At 36.3% G+C, this 18783-nt stretch overlaps 1 pseudogene; it reads right to left on the bottom strand.

The window, feature by feature from the left end:
• Positions 1-4318: 4318 nt before the first annotated feature.
• LOC124897911 overlaps positions 4319-18783 on the bottom strand; it is a 48609-nt pseudogene continuing 34144 nt past the window's right edge.

Below are 18783 nucleotides of genomic sequence, written 5' to 3'. Positions count from 1 at the left end.
TCTTTTCTTTATATAAGTCGGCTCTTTCATAAGCCCTGAGATGGAATTAATCCATCTCATTTATCTGCTCCAATCTTAGATCAGTTGCTTTCTTCCAATGCATATTCATCCTTTTGAGAGCCCACAAGGCCTTATGTTCAAGCGCGATTGGTAAATGACATGCCTTCCCATAGACTAGCTGATATGGTGACATGCCAATTGGTGTCTTAAAAGCAGTTTGATATGCCCACAAGGAGTCATCCCATCACTTATGATTGTTCTTGGTACTCCAAAATGGGAGAATATGTTTTTCTTCAGAAATGATATAACTCTTTTTCTTTCATTGTCAGCCAAAGCAATAGCTTCTACCGATTTCGAGACATAGTCCACAGCTACTAGGATGTATCTTGACCCATATGAGTTTACAAATGGGCCCATAAAGTCGATGCCCCATACATCAAACAACTTTAATTCCATCATTTTGTACATTGGCATCTCATTGCATTTGGAAATTGATCCTTGCCTCTGACATTGATCACATCTCCGAAGAAACTCATATGCATCTCTAAATAGCATAGGCCAATAGTACCCACTCTGCAATACTTTCTGGGCAGTACGATCACCTGCATGGTGACCACCAATAGGTGAAGCGTGGCATGCTTCCAAAATACTCAACACTTCTACATCTGGGACACAATTCCTAATAACACCATCTGCACATCGCCAAAAAAGATAGGGCTCATCCCAGAAATAATGGGTCACATCATGAAGGAAAATTTTACTTTGGTGAAAGGAAAGACTATCCGGCATCATATCACTTACCATGTAGTTTGTAAAATCAGTATACCACGGAATCTGCTCGAGCTTCGCAGCTAGTATCTTATCATTCGGAAAGGAATCATCAATATCTAACTTGTCCTTGATTACTTTTCGCATTTAAGTCTGGATAAGTGATCAGCCACCTGGTTTTCACATCCCTTACGATCCTTTACCTCAAAGTAAAATTATTGAAGCAACAATACCCACTAGATCAATCTCGGCTTCTCATATTTCTTAGACATTAAATACCTCATAGGTGCATGATCCATGTGGACCACCACCTTGGTCCCTATTAAATATGCTTTGAATTTCTCAAAGGCGTAAACTACAGCCAGGAGCTCCTGTTCATTGACAGTATAGTTCTTTTGAGACCCATTCAGGGCTTTGCTGGCATAATAGGTTGGATGAAATAGCTTATCCTTTTTCTGGCCCAATACAACTCCAAGCGCCACCTCGCTAGCATCACACACTAGTTCAAATGGCTTTATCCAGTCAGGAGCAATAATAACTGGAGCCTCCACTAATTTTGGCTTAATGTATTCGAACGCCTATTTGCAGTCATCATCAAAAGAGAACTTGGCCTCCTTTTCAAGAAGTTTGCATAATGGGTTTGTAACCTTCGAGAAATCTTTTATAAATCTACGATAGAATCCTGCATGGCCAAGAAAGCTACGTACCCCTTTTACAAACATAGGGGGAGGTAGTTTCTCGATGACCTCAACCTTGGCCCTGTCCACCTCAATACCTTTTGCAGAAATTTTATAACCGAGGACAATGCCTTCCTTCACCATGAAGTGGCATTTTTTCCAATTAAGGATCAGATTAAACTCTTTGCACCACTGTAATGCTTGACTTAAATTCAGCAAGCACAAGTCAAGGGAATCTCCAACAACTGAAAAGTCATCCATAAACACCTCCAAGGTGTCTTCAACCATACCAAAGAAGATCGACATCATGCACCTCTAGAAAGTGGCGGGCGTATTACATAAACCAAAAGGCATCCTTTTAAAAGAAAATGTGTTGTATGGGCACGTGAATTTCGTCTTCTCCTGATCTTCAGGAGCAATGGAGATTTGGTTATACGTCAAATAATAATCCAAGAAATAGTACCAACCCCTACCTGCCAATCGATCGAACACCTGGTCCATGAATGGCATTAGAAAGTGATCCTTTAGTGTCCACAAGTTGAGATTTTGGTAGTCCATACACACCCTTCGCCCAGTGACAGGACTGAGTGGGATCAACTCATTCTTCTCATTGGCTACGACCGTTATGCCCCCTTTCTTTGGCACACACTATACAGGACTCACCTATTTACTGTCTGAGATTGGGTACACCACCCTTGCATCTAACCACTTGATAATTTCTTTCTTCACTACCTCTTACATAGATGGGTTTAGGCGACGCTGATGCTCAATATTAGGAACACAATCTTCCTCTAGTTGAATCTTGTGCATACATATGCCAGGAGATATACTAATGATATCTGCAATAGTTTAACCAATAGCTCTCTTATACCTCTTAAGAACAGAGATGAGAGCTTCCACCTATTGTTCGCCCAGATCAATAGAAATAATAACTGACATCATATTTCCACTACCCAAGAACACATACCTCAGATGACTGGGTGCTTTTTCAACTCTAATACCGGTGGCTCTTTAATGGATGGCTTCATCGGTGGTGAAGGTCGATTCTTAAGGTCAAGATCAAGCTTCTTAGGGGCATAAGAATACGACCTCATTCCTATCATAGAATAGACAGTTTTTTCATACTCCTCAATATCGTCACGATCAAAATTCATAAGCACAGCAGCTAATGATTCAATAGTAAGCTGCTCCGCTATAGATAGTTCCTGCTCTTCCTCATAATAAACATCAACTATAGAGAACACATTCATTTCTTTATTCTTCTTTATTGATTTGCATACATCTAAACATACCACTTTATCATTCATCCAAAATAAGAGCTCATTCACTCAAAAACCCAAGATTATGGGCACCTCGAAGTCCACCTCTCATTCTAAAATAACGAAATCCGTAGGAAAAATAAAGGTAGCAACCATCACTAATACATCGTACATAATACCAACAGGCTATTTTACCGACTTATCTACTATCACAAGCCGCATATTGGTTGGTGTAGGATCTCTCAACCCCAACTTTTTATAAATGGCTAGTGGCATTAGATTAATGCTAGCCCCCAGATCACATAAAGCCTTAGCAAAATCCAAAAATCCAACTGTGCAAGGCATAGTGAAAGCTCCTAGATATTCCTTCTTCTATACTAAGGACCTTATGGCAATTGCACTGCAATGATGGAAATTATCCGCCGGTTCACAGCTTGCTACCCTTTTCTTTGTCAAAAGGTCCTTCAAGAATTTGGCATACCCTGGAATTTGCCCCAGTGCCTCTACCAAAGGCATATTAATAGTCAGTTACTTCAGCATGGTCATGAATTTACTGAACTTTGTGTCATCAACCTTCTTCTTCAGTCTCTGAGGAAAGAGGGTGGTGGTTTTGGGAGAGTTTTCTCCACCACTTTCTTTTCTTTGTTTTTATCATCTTCAACTATTTCAAACTGCTGACAGTTGGGTGTAATATTGTGAATGATCTCATCAGGGTTTTTAGCCTCTATGGGATGATCCCAATCTACTTCATCAATATTCTCAGTTACACCATCAGGTGCCGACTTACGTACAAATGGGTTTTCCAACACCTTGCCACTCCTGGTAGTAATTTCCATACACAACCCATCCTTTTTTGGATTTTGCACTGTGTCACTTGGTAGAGTGCGAGCCTTCCTTTGATTAAATGCTACAGAAAGTTGACTGATTTGTTTCTCCAACTATTTTATGGAAGTGGAATGCGAATCAACCAATTGATTCATCGAAGATAAATCATTTTTGACCTCAGCTACTCCCGTGTTAGCTGCCTCTACTCCCTTCAATAATTTAGCCATCATGTCCTCCATGGATATATTTCCAGAGTTAGATGCAGCAGCTTCACAACTCCCAGGAGGAATATATAAAACACTCCTTTCATTCTTATTCTTCCAATTTCCTTAATCTTGGTCCTTGTACCCAGATTTCTAAGTAGTTCCGACCTTGGTTTCCTTGGCCACTGCCTCAGAAACCCCCCTAATTATTCAAGTAATTTTCTTCCTCCTCAGAATTGGAGTCAGCTCTTCCCTGTGATGCAACATCTTTAACCTTCTCTATCTTTTCTAATAATAAATGGTTAGTAAGAAGGTCCTTCTACATTTTTATGTGAGCCATATTTTGGTCATGTTCCTCTTCCCTTGGCCTCTATTTTGCAGTCATGCCAATAGATACAGTAGAGTTTGCTACCTCAGAATCCCTATTATGCCAAGCTCTACTCTATTTTTTCATATGATCAAGCATTTCAGATACCTCAAGAATAGTGAGGTCCATGAATGATCCACTTGCAGCATTATCCAACACTAGCTTAGACACCGAATTCAAGGCCCTATATAATATCTCTTTCAGGTGGATGTTGGTCATCTAATGATTCGGGCACTGTGTGAGCTTCTTTTTGAACGTCTTCCAAGTTTCATGAAGAGCTTCAGTTGGAAGCTGCCAAAAATTGTTGATTTCATCTCTTAACTGTGCCCTTTTGGACGGTAAAAGAACCTTTCGAAGAAAGCTTCTTTCAATTGCCTCCAATTCGTAATAGAATTGAGGGTTATCCCATTTAACCATAACGTTGCTTCTCTGAAAAGAGGCAATGGGAATAATCACAGCGGAATAGCATTTTGCCCCACTCCCATATTGTCAAACGACTTCCGTGTTGAAATGAAGTTGATCAAATGCATATTCAGGTCATCACTAGCAAGCCCACCGAACAGTCCCTTCAGATGCAACAACTGGATCATCATACTCATAATATTAAACTTGGCTCCGGATGCTAAGGGAGGAGGAATAATAGCCCCTGTGGCACCAGCCCCATCTAACTCATCATCATCATCATCAAGAGCAAACTGAAAAGCTCGGTGTTCTGGTCTCATTCTAGCCTGGCGATTTTTGTTGACATTCCTGTTTACTGGTGCAACTTCATCATCTGTATGCCTTGGATTAAGTAACTCATTATCACCCAGTTCTTCATCGTCCGAGTTTACTTCCCAGCCAACCTTATCTACAATTTACTAGTTCACTTAAGCGGCTGCTAAAGAAGCTAATCTAGTGTGCTCCTGCTGAGCAGCTACCCTTTTTGGGTCCTGTAGACCATCCACTCTGCCAAAAAGATGTGGTTCAGGATTAATAGGTAATAATGGTTGACCTGATCTTCGAGTATTTGGCATGCAAAACACTCAATCTGCACAAAACAAAAACAACAAACAAAAAGTAAAATTAAGGAATCTTTAACCAAATGGTCAATTAATAATCACAAATTTAGTTGACAGCAGTATTCCCCGATAACAGCATCAAAATTTAATACGCCCAAATTACAACTCTCGATAGAAAGTGTAAGCAGTCGCTGTCAAATATAGAACACAACTAGGTTGGGTGTCGAATCCCACAGGGAATACTGGGCTCACTAAGTGTTGTAATCGTTATTGGACTGTTGATCAAAGGTTCCTAAGAAGAAAATAAGGTTTTAACTTATAAAATAATTAATTGTAACAAGAGTATTCCAATAATGATTCTCTTTGTTATTCATAACTTTATGAGATTAAACAAACCAGGGTTATGGTCACCAAAATGCTAGCACACTCGGGTTGTGAATCATTTATGAGTTCCACTTAGCAAATTCAATTGCAAGAAAGGTTGAGTCCTATTCTTTATCGCTTAGTTTCTCAACCTAAGTGGATAGATTATCCTCTAATTATCTCCAACTCAAAGGATGCACTATTATTTCAACCCATTTCTCATGTAAGCTAATCCTGTTAAGGAATTGGCTATTACTCCAAAGGTTAAAGCCCTTAGAATTCATGTAAACACTTTCTTTTCCCAACAAACACTTTCCTTTCAAACAAGTGAAGTTCTAAGGCTCACTCTTCAAGTTTGCAACAAAGAAAAGTGATGAAATTGAAGAAAGATTTTTATGCAATATCATTTAGTTATGGAACTCAATTTGATTCCCAAACCATAGATGCGTTTCACATTAAGGATCCCATAACCCTATTTATGGGGTTTTAGCCACAATACTCCATAGACTAAGAAGAAATAATTCTTGTATTATTCATAAATAGATTAAGAATTTACTTAAAAATAATCCCAAGAATCAGTTCTTGAATATTCAATAATCAATGTTCAATGATAAATTTCTTCTAGATCTCTAGAATCACCAAAGCACTAGGTTCCCCCCAGAGTTTCAATAGATGAGAAAACTTATAAAAGATAAAAGATGCGTTCTTAACCCTAAAATTTGGTATTTATATATTCCCAACTAAAAATATTGAATTTAAAATTTAAAATCAGAAAAGTTGTGTCCCAGTTGACGGTCCATATGGTGGTCCGTCAAAGTGTTGACAGTCCACCATCTTTTCCGTCACTCATGTCTTCCAAAGCGTAGTTTCTGGATAAGACCTGATGGTGACACTGGCATTCCATTGCAAGACTGACGATCCACCATACTGATCTTCACTAAGTCTCTCTAAAAGGTGGTTTCTAGATAAGCATTGACGGTCCATTTGGTGGTCTATCTCATGGCTGACGGTCTACCATGTTGATCGTCATTGAGTCTCTCTGAAAGGTGGTTTCTGGATATGATTTGATGGTCCATCTGGTCATCCATCACATAGCTGACGGTCCACCATATGGTCCGTCACCCAAGAAATTAGCATGCCATGTTCTGGTTCTCCTTGATGGTTCACTTGCTGGTACGTCACAAGCCTGACGGTCCACCATTTTGACCGTCAAACTCACTTTTCTACTACTTTTTCCAGCTTTCTTTTGTGGTTATCTCCTTTCACTGAAAATACTAAAAACTTTATTAAATAACACTTTGGTTGCTTGAAAACATACAATTTTCTTAAGAAAATGATGCTAACTATTCCGTAAGATACCGAAACATCACAAGTACCCCCAGGACTCAATGGCAATAAATTGATAAGACTTGACACTTCTTGAACACATGAGCAATATCAAAAATTCATCATATAATAAGTTGGGGATTTCATGAAGCACATGGTTATCTTAATGTTGTACATGGATAGGAATGCATATAATCATGTCATAATTTCATACTCTAACATCATGAGAATTCCAACTAGCATCTACAATGCATATCAATAGCATGGGTGTTTTTGAACTTAAGGGTAAAACATATATTTGTCGTTCGGGTTACAATTAAGCTATAATGCATAATTTTTGTTATATTAGGCATTTTATCAAACACCATACATACACCACTTAGGGCATAGGCATAATCATCAAATTAACACACCATAACCAACTAAGTTAATAGTTTTCAACTTGCATGCTAACACAGTTTCATAAAACAAGTAAAGATTCTAACTTGGGAATCTTACAACAACTACCACATGAACATAATCAATCCATAACATGAATATTATAATTCAGTGTTTAAAACTTGATTCTTAGGCTTCGTGGATGAAAGGAATCCATGAATGAACACTATGCATACCTTAGTTATTAATTGGACGAAGATGGACAGACAGATTCTCGAATTTAAGTATTAAATGTGAATCCTTAATTTAAAAACTAACTTGTTCTTGAGAGACACTTGACAGAAACACTATATTTTGGTTGAATTCGGGCTATATCCCATGTTTTAGACTTATATAGGGTGGGAAATTGACCCTTTTGCCCTTAAAAATACGGACATTTAAGGACTAAAACTGGGCATCGACGCTATTATCAATGCGGCGCGTCGATGGCATCAATGCTATAATTGACATGCCACACCATCATCACATCGAGTCTCAGCACTTTGACCCTGAAAATCTGCAATAATATCAACCAACGCGATTGGCAACGCGACGCGCCAAGATCGTGTTGGTCCACTATTTTGGGATTCTGAACGTGGTCTATACGAGTTTTGAAAAATCTGAAACTTGTCCGAGAACACCTATTGACCTTCCTAATCGTCAATTAATGGAAATATAGACCACTTAAAAATGTTAAGATCGCGAAATAAGATTGTACACTTTTGAAGGCCAAAATAAACTAAGTCTAGAAAATTAGCTTGAATTTTCTAAGTATGGGACCCCCTTAAGAAGCATAGATGGACTGAATTAAGCGTAGGATTTTGCAGGGTCTTATAACACATATAGGAACAATAGTTCAAAGTCTAGCTAGAAAATATAGGGTGTTATATTGTCTCACCCTTGGAATTATTTGTCCTCGAATGATAGATAGGAACTTGTTGAAGTCTTATGAATATGGAATAACATATACATGACATGTCTACTAATGAAGGATGTAGCTTAGCTAAAACATTATAACTTTTATCATGAAACTGATTTCTGAGCTGACTTGTACAAGGGTTATTACAATGTCATAGGTGGAATACTTGGAAAACTAAGATTATGCACTGAACAATTATGAACTGAGTCATGACTAAAAAGTTGAATCTGAAACATGATGCATGAATTGAACTGAATTCATAACATGCATAACATGAATGAATTACCTAATGGAATAGCCATATTCATGAAACTTTGGATAGGAAGACTATATAAAAAGGTGAAAAAACAAAGGAGCTTATTTTTATGACTGCTAAGCTGAAGTGCTGGTTATACAAACTGAATCATATTGAAATCTTATTCTCAACGGGAGTATTTCCTTCAACACCTTTGCTAAGAAGAGCTAATAACAATAGGGAGCAAAGAATGTTGGGCATTATCTGAATAAGATATCTGAATAAGGAATCATAATATGGCTATAACTTTGTAATATGGAACATAGGCCTACGAAACATAAAATAGGGTAGAGTTACTAGGCCTTAGGCAACGCATCTTCCTAATTCAAACTTAGCCTCCTTAAATACTCGAATGGGTACATATAACTACTCTAGAAAAAGTCTGGGTTGAACCACATACTCTTGCTAGGTTCAAGCCTAACTCAAAATTAGAAGGTACTACACATAACACCAGAACACTAGTCTAAGCCAAGAATTCAATACCCTATGCATATTAAATTTTCATCTCAAGAATAATTCTTCTTACCACTTCAACAACTAAATTCAACCTCTTACTAGGAATTTACTATCGCACAATGCATTCATCTACTTATACACCAACATGACATTCCATCCTATCTTCATAACCACATATGAACTTTTAGGTAAACACCTATAAAAGTATCTTTCTCATATTATTTAAACCTCTATTATTAACAACTTCCTTGCACTACCCCAAGAAAATACACATAGAATTCTCAACTAACCATGACATATAAAAAAAGCTTAACCTCAACCTTCCTTCAACCTTATAGCTTTATATAGAACAAGCATACTATAAGCTTTTCTTTAACAAGGACTATTTACTCTCTCCTATCTAAGCAATTACTCATCACCACTATTAATTCATAATGAGAGGTCACTGAAAGGTTAGAACATGAGATACTGAAGCATGGAAGGATACAATGCATGATTTTCATAAACATAAATAAAATATTTCAAACTTCAGAACTTAAAAACACTGATGGAATACTTTTGAGCCTGTATATAATCCCATAAATGTCTGTAGGGACTGTCTGAGAAAACTTTATCTATATGGATTTAAGCTGGGCTATTTCTGTTCCCTCAAGAATAAGGCAGAGTTGGCACAAATGGAGTAACGTAGGAATTTGCAAAAGTTTCTTAGAGAAAAATTCTACTACATGATTTGAGACATGAAAGAAAGGAAATATTTCTTAAATGCCAAGACTTCTCTGTACCATTCGGTAAGACTATACTATACACGGCTTTATAGACACCCTATGACACTTGAAACCTGGCTCTGATACCAAGTTTTCCCCGACCCGATACTACCCCATAGTCGTAACATGATGCTTAGAACCATAAGTGATCCCAAGAAAACCCATGAACTAGCTTGATACTTGAGAAACTAATTTAGAATAACTAAAATAGCTAAATTTGTTGTGCGGATACATGATCATGACATAATTTGGAGAAATTAAATACTGATAAAGTTTACAACTTTATAAAATTGAAGAGAAAACTAGAATTTACATTTCATGACACCGATTGACTATAGATAGCTAGGAAATGTCTCCAAATACCACTAATTAGTACATATAAATAATAAAAATAAAGAACATGAACAACATCTGATTGGAGTCCCCAAAATAGAACTCATCACCTGCTGATTGGAAGCTGCAATTATTTGATTATGATGTGTATGCTATAACTGATATGTACATTATAAGACAATGTAACACATAGAGATATATGTGGATCAGTACTTTTGAATGTACTGAGTACGTAGGGGTGAATGCAATACGTAAAATTTAATAGATACATAATCTTACAAAAATGCATGCTAAGTGCTAGTCGACTCACCAAGAGACTGAGATAAGCTGAAAGCTAGAGTATCTTAAAACATGAGTAACAAACATGATCTGATAAACTGGTGAATCACAACACTTAGTTTCTTAAATATTTAGTTTTGTAGAATAAGTAGAACTGAACCTAGGAAGCAGTAAAACATGACTAATATATGTACATCTCATGTAAATCTGAACATGTTATAAAACTATACTGAGGATCATGTATGAATTCTGGGTCTGAAACTATCGGATGGAAACTCACATAACTTGGGGATCTGAATATACTGATATACTGATTATGAATGAATGAACATACAAAACCAGACATAACATGTACTAAGCTCATCTGATTAACTAAATAAATGATGCCTTTGTAACTGAATAATCAAAATCTAAGTAAAGGGATAACTAATGTCTATATACTGAGTAGATGATATTTGAATACGGACTAACTTATTTATGAACACTATATAGATTATGATTGCATACTGAATATATAACATCTGAATACTAATTTACTAATATATGTATACTGATTAAATGATATTTGTATACTAAATAACTGATATTTGTATACTCATTAACTAATAGATGTATGTTGATTAACTGATATCTGTATATTGATTAACTGATATTTAAATGTTGATCATATGATACTCAACTGTACTTAGTTTAAATAACTAGACTAAAATGGTGGGAGGTATTATGCATCTAACATGCCCCAATCTAAGATAATCCGGGTCCAACCTATAACCCCAGTTGGAAGCGAGCCAGTACCATGCCACAAGTACTAACATTGGGTATATGGATCCATTAAGTTGGTGTACCAAAAGACTGGGGAGTCACCCTCTACTGGAAAGTGCTCTCATAAGATACATCTCAAACCTATACTGGCTACATATTTTTTGAACTCAAGGACTGCTACTTAAGGTCACACCCTCTGGGTTTGCTCGGTGTTAAATCTTTCTCCCAAATAAACTGACACTAGCACTAGAATGAAATAAACTCAATTGATCACTATTACGTAACTAATAGTGCTCATCGTGATCATAAATATCTGAGTAAATCATAACACTCATGGTTTTATTGAAGTATTACCTAAAATACCTGAACCATAAATAAACATATAGATATCGGGTCTTCATAACCCGGCAGAACTAAATAACCATAAAGCATGATATCAGCACTTGAAACTGTATGATGGGAATCATGGTTCAAAGACCTAAAACATGAACATTCCACCAAACATTTGAGAATCAAGAACTTGAACATGGGAATGTGTTAAACATAAGAAATCAACATGATTACATGGTAAATTTATAAATTATGGGTTTAACATAAAATTCACTTGAATATGACATGGGAATTGAAACTTGAAGCATGATATAACATAACTTATCCATGGAATCATACTTGGACATGAATTGAGTTCATATCACTAAGGAAAAGAATAAAATAAACTCATTTTGAACATATGCATCTTCATAATAAAAGAAAACTCATCTTTTTAATCAAAGAAAGGTTTTTGGGCTTCATGGGTGAAAGAGAACCATGAATAAACTCCCACATACCTTAATGGAATGAATTCTTGAAGAAACTTACAATTGGTACTTGAACCCTTGAATTCTTGATGAAGAAATCTTGAATCTTTGGACTTGAATGATGAACTTATGAAAGGAACCCTATTCTTGATGTTTTCTGGAAGATTCTTGAACATGGAAGCTTGTACTCTTCAATTCTTGGGGAAAAGAGATTGGATTTTGTTCTTGGGAAGGGAAGGGTTTTTTAGAGTTTATTTGGAGAAGATGGGCAAATAATGCCCTTTTGGGTGTTATAATTCTTGCCTTGGACGTTTAGGGTTGAGGGGAAAGGACCAAAGTGCCCCTTGACCCTTAAGAAGCTGAAGCAACGAAGGAATAAACCCCTCATCGTGCCCCTTAGTCATGGGGAGTATCCTTCATGCCGCCCGCCTTATACCTGGGTAATAACCCCCGCGGCGTGGGTTTATCGCCTTCCCTTAGTGCCTCTCACAAAAAAGGTCAATAACTTTTTGCTCGGGTATCAGATTAAGGCAAAATTAGTATAGTTGGTAAGCTAACTCAATTATCTATCATTTTTTTGGCCTTAAGATGAAAAATTATACATATTTAAAAATTTAAATACGATCAAAATTGACCCTTATAGAGTCTAATACAAAGCTTTGACCGAATCAATGGCTCTTAGGTCAACTTTACTCTAAGTAATTTTCATGAACATTTTTCATCTCATAATCACTTCACACACTATGATAAAGATCAATACTTATGTATTCACATATAAATCATGGAATTAAAGATTACACGTAGTAATGATGGTTCAAAGTCTAACCCAAAAAATGCAAGGTGTTACATCCTGCCCAATATTTTGATTCCTAGTTACTTTGTTATATTTTGTCTGTGATTGACTCTAAGAGACCTGGTCCCTCACTATGTGGTGCAAACCTTAATTTTTTAATATTATACATGGCATTATTTGTTCCTTTATCCTTGAGTTACATACTAGCACTCCAATTACTAACCGTCTCCAGACGCTGTAGCCCCACACGGTAGGAACTGGCCATACTTCTACCATTCTTGCATAATGATCAGGTGTTCGTGGTTAGATTGGGAGTTGACTTAAAGTGGTGAGCTTTCATACTTTAGAAGACTTTATTTCGTGTTTTGGATTTCGCTATTGACTCTTTTCTTTGGACTTATATTTTTTCTATAGTCAGAGACATGTCCCAACATTTTATTGGTATTCAGTTTGGTTAGAGGCTTGTTGGACTACTGTGGACTTGGGAATTACAGTTGTCATTTGATATTATTTTTGGTGTCATGAATGGTTTTGGATATTGATTTTTATATAGACTCTTGAGTTTATATTTTATATCTTACTTTATATTGGTATTCATCCACTGCAAGGTGCTCTTGGTTATATTGGAATAGGCTCAGGGGGTGGTCCCCAGTCCTTGGTGAACTTGAGATACCTATCGCGACCAGGCCCTGGTTTGGGTCATGACAAAAATATCACAAACTCAACCTATGGCTAGATTCATCACTAAATATGAAAAAGGTGGTATACCACTAAAGGACTTCATTATATAGGAATAGAGAAAAAGAAAGACTATTAGAATTAGGTTCGAACCTAAGGTTAGCAATACTTTTAAAGAATAGCTAAAGAAGAACCTTGTTGGAACATTGGTTCCTAATTTAAATGTGACCACACAAATTGTTCGTGTAGAATTAGAGCATAAAATTTGGCTTCCCAGGCTTCAGGTTATGTTACAAACATGTGATATTGCACACCATGGAAAGCACTTGTAAGATGCTTCAACCATACATCAATTGAGAGAAGCACTAAAGCGAGTGAAACACGAGGTGGATGATACTAGATGGTGTTTGATCTATTTGGATGATTCCATGGTTTCCCAAATTAATAGAATTAGCAGAATAACCTACAAGAGTAAAGTAAAATAATTCGAAAGCCACTTGATCACCAATAGATATAGAATATGGTATGAGGTGTACAAATCTAAGAGGAAAATATCAATGAAAGATCATCAGATGATAGTGTTTTTCTATTTTTATCCCTTGTGCGGGACTGTTTTTCTCACATTTTATATTCCCCTTCTGCAAGATTGTATCCATTATTTTCTACTTTGTAAGCATATATACCCTTTTTGATGCAGATAATAATGATTTTGGGAATAACAGATTCCTTCAAAATCATTAGGCCAACCTTTGGCTCAAAAGGGTTACCCCATTAGAATGAGCGCTTATTATAATATTATTATGTGATATAAACGTCTTATACATTTATTTGCATTCATTTGAATCAAATCAAAATTGATCTACTCTTATTTTTGACAAGTTATAGAGCATATCGAGGAACAAATATACACCCACTGTATAGAAGTTTGACCAAACACTTTGGGTCTCCCAAGTTTCCCAAAAAAGGCCTCTACCAGTCTTTATTAATTTCCTAAAGATTTGTCCCTACTCTTGCAGGAAGATTGATCATGGACTCAAGGACTACTCAAATGTAAAGACGGGGATAGTGGAATTAGTCTAAGAGGGGAGGTACTAAAGGAAGACATCAAGAGGATGGTTAGGAAGATCAACCAGACTGACTAGGAAATTTTTAAAGTCAAAAAATTAATCGTGCAAGAAAAAGGGAATGATAAGCCCAAGGTTGAAGATTCAACCGAAGTCCAGGAGAAAGAAGGCATCAAGCAAGTCATATCTCTTAAAATAAGAGATACTACTGGGTAAATCTAAAAAGGGCTTCATATGTCCTACTAAGATTAGGTCAGGAGATGAAAAGATCATCCTCAAAGCTCACTTTAAGGGATACTCTAGGATACCTATGGTTATGACAGGCTCAAAAGTTTATCAAACTCTAAGAGATATAGTAATTCTCAAACCTGACCAAATAGAAGAATTTGGATGCCTTCCCAAAAATTATCATCAAAAATACTCTTACCATCTTAATCAACCTTGACATACCACTGATACGTGCATTGCTATATGATCAGAATTTGCAACATGATTCATAATAATAGAATAAGTAACTTGTGGGGGCCATAGACCATTCTCGTATATGACCATGTTAATCCAGGCATGCCCACCACTGAAGAGGTGGAAAGTTACAAATATGACTTCACAGAGATTAAAGAAACCTATCATGACATATATTCAAAACTCATCCATTCTAAGATCCTAGAGCCAGTGGAAATAAAGCCAAACGTGATATCTAAATCTTGGAAGATATTCAAAGAGGTTTGCCACTATTATAGAGGGATAGGTGGAATGACTTAGAGATTTTTCATGCTTTTGAGATAATGTTGGAGATCCTGGTGAAAGCTACGAGGTTCAAGTTAGAGTTTCCACTATTTCACCCTTAGAAGATTAAGAGGTGGAAGAGTAGAATGAAGCAGGAATGCCCGCACTTATCTAGAAGACAGTTTCTAGGTTTCTTTACTTTGGATGTTGTTCTTTTTTAGTGGTTTTTAATATAATAGTTTTTAATGAGAATGTAATGAATTAAATGTTTTTCTTGAGCTATTCAAACTATGTAGGGCCTGATTTCCCTTCTGTGGGTTACGTAGGCAGCCTTCCGGCTCTGCCTCTATCTTTCACAGCTGTTATATCCCCTTACTTTGGTGAGGGAGGCATAAGGATGAAGAAGAAGAAGAAGAATATATATCAAAGTCAATCTTTCTAATAAAACTCACTCATCTCCGATTAATGAGCAAAGTCTTGTTTACACTTCATGTTGACATAAGTTGGCTGAACATCCTTATTTAACTCGGTCAAAAGCTCATAAGATCTCATCCCCTAGCCATTATTCAAATATTATTAGAAACAATGATGATAACATATTTTCCATTAGGGAAAATATGATAGAACAGCAAAGAGGATGATTGTTGAACTTATGAGATAGCCAGAAATTCTCCAATATGAGATGAATCGTACTAGAGATTTGGCTAATTTGGCCATCACTACTAACATTCCTGTCCTAGGAGGACATGGGATTCCACTCTAAATTCCTCCTCTCAACTTATTTATTCTCGAGAATCATCCAAGTAACATGACATCCGCCTTATCGTCCCAACTTCCCATGGACCTATCATCTATAATCCACCATTTTATCAAATTTACACTTCACATGTCCAAAACACCAATCGAGATAATAACCTAGATACTTACCATCTATAAAACTCATCCCTAACTCCATAAATTTATTCCTAAGATCCACCAAATTATTCTCAAATTTTACAAAATCACTCGAAAATTCTGCAAAATCACTTGCAAATTTTGCCAAATACCTTTAACCCTTACAATGTTCTCCCTGCCTATAACCCAACTTCCACTCTTCCACAAAATCACACTTCATCATACCTAAACCCTTCCATTACTATCCCAAATTCTTCTCACATCCAACCAGTACCTCCAGCCTTTACAAGTTATCACACCTCTCGATCTTTATAACCTTTTTCCTAATCTCGTGGTAGACCATTATGAGGAGAAAAAATAATGGAGGATCAAGCATGAAAAGAAGTTATTATCAATGAATGAAGAGAATATGAGAATAAAAATGGATCAAGGGATAGAGGATAATATTTTCCTTAGTTATGATGATTCGTGTGTCCATCCCGGTAGCACTAGAAATGTCATCGTTTACTTAAGAAGATATTGTAACCAAATGGTCAGAATACAAAGGAATGCGGCATTGATTAAAGTCCTATTTAGTGGAAGTATAAGCAGTAAAGATCTAGATTGGTTTACATCCCAGGAATTGAAAAAATGGTCTGGTTGGAAGGCATTAGCCAGACTTTCTAAATGGGTTTGCCTACAATTTAGAAATAGTCTTTATCTGAAATTTATTAGAAAGGATTACGAAGAAGAGCGATAAGTATTTTTGGGACTATGTATGTTGCTATAGAAAGGAAGTTGCTAAATTACAACCTCCAATGACCAAGGAGAAATGGTGGAAGCATTTTCCTTGGCTCAAGAAAGAGAGTTTTTATAGTATAATTATGTCAGCAGTTTATGCAGTATTTTTGGATTTAGTAAAGATCAGTGTGTCATTGGAAGAAGGTATTCAAAAGTGAAATATTATCAAGACCCCACCATTATTTGGGCATTTAGTTCCCCGAAAAAGAAAATATAAGAAGTAACCATAGTATCCTATAATACTATTACTAAGTTGAAAAGAAAATATAGAACCAAGAATACCCTTTCTTCTCCACTACCCCTGAGTCCTCAATTCATCTTTTATGACCTACCTCAATACCAAGCTCCACATCCAAATGTACTACCTCAAAACCAAGCTCCATAACCAAATGTTGCTCCCCAATACTAGGATCTAAAGTAAAATATCCTACCTCAATACAAGCTCTAGAGCCAAATATCTTACTCAATATCAAGCTCTACAGCCAAATTATCAACTTAAAGCCCAAGCTCCACAACTAATTTCTTACCTCAATATCAAGCTCCATAGCCAAACCACCATCCCAAATCATAAAGATAATGTTTAATCACCTCTAAATTATCATCAAGTTCCAACTCACATCAACCAATCAACTATAACCTCCCTCATCTATGCCTCAAAAAGAAACCTCCCCACAATTTCACACTACTATTGAAAAATATACTTAGTTTTTGGGAATATAATGAGCATCCCACTATCTATTACCTATCCTACTAAAATCCAACAATCCTAATTCCCAATTTTATTATGCTGGTCAAAATTGTGCATGTTATTCAGGAGGAGTTGAACACAATAGAAAATACAGCATTACCTAAAACATAAGATCTAAGACTTGATTTATCAAAAGGTCATTACTCCTCAGTCACCGACACCAAATATCAATAATAACCTATTTCTTCTTAATGGGTAACTATAGTTAATATGATCCAAATAGATGACTAATGGGCAGCAGGCAAGACTATCACTAAGGTTGATTCAAAAATGTCCAAGAAGATAAAAGGAGTAGAGAAGATAAAAAGAGTAGTGGCTACTTCAAGAGTCATTAAAAGGACTCCATTTATGGTGATGACAGCACACAACTCAGGCATATACTCTAACACTGCCCAAAAAATTATTTGTTGTAGAGATTGTCCCAGCCTATGGGATTATCTATCTTGAGGGTGTATATTATTGAGAAGTTAGGCAACAAAAAGGATTCACAGAAAATTCCAATCATTAAAGGGGAGGTCGAAGAATTCTTGAGGTGTATGCAGCCAAAGAAATAATCAGTTATCAAGAACTGGAAAAAACCCCAGCCTAGATTGTTGTGTAGGCACATTAATGAGTTTGCAGCATCACTGACATACCTTGTTGAAAGTCCTAGATGAAACATATGTGCATGTATGCACGAGTGTTTAAAATATAGTTGCAATGATATAGGGAATATTATGGGAATTCATCGTATAAAATTTAGCGAGGAAGTGTTACCTTTTGAAGGCATAATGCACAACAAAGCCTATCATATTACTGTCAATTTCCATGACCATGTGATTAATTAGGGATCAATAGATGACGGATCTCATCTAAACATTTTCCCTCTTTCTATATTCTTTCAATTGGGCCACAACTCGGGAAAGGTTTTCCAAAGACATGTTAATGTACGAGCTTTCGATGGGGGGTAGAGAGATAATATGACCAAAGTTGATTTGTACATTTAGATGGGACCCACTAATTTTAAGAATAAATTTCACATTATTGATATGAATCCTATCTATAATATACTTCTTAGGAATCCTTGGATTCATAGTGCAAGAGCAATTAATTGTTGATCCATCAATTATTGAAGTTCATATAGGAAGACCATAAAGAGGTCATTAAATATTTGACTCACCCTAATTGTTATGTACCTGTGATTGAAGATATTCCAAGAGGAAATAACTTTTGTATGATGGAAATTGTGAATATTGGGGAAAAGGATCAAACACCCAAAATGTCATGCCTTCCATTTATAAGATGATGGC

Source organism: Capsicum annuum, chromosome 1 (assembly GCF_002878395.1).
Source record: "Capsicum annuum cultivar UCD-10X-F1 chromosome 1, UCD10Xv1.1, whole genome shotgun sequence".
In the NCBI taxonomy this organism is placed as follows: domain Eukaryota; kingdom Viridiplantae; phylum Streptophyta; class Magnoliopsida; order Solanales; family Solanaceae; genus Capsicum; species Capsicum annuum.
This window is presented reverse-complemented; position numbering and strand designations above follow the sequence as displayed.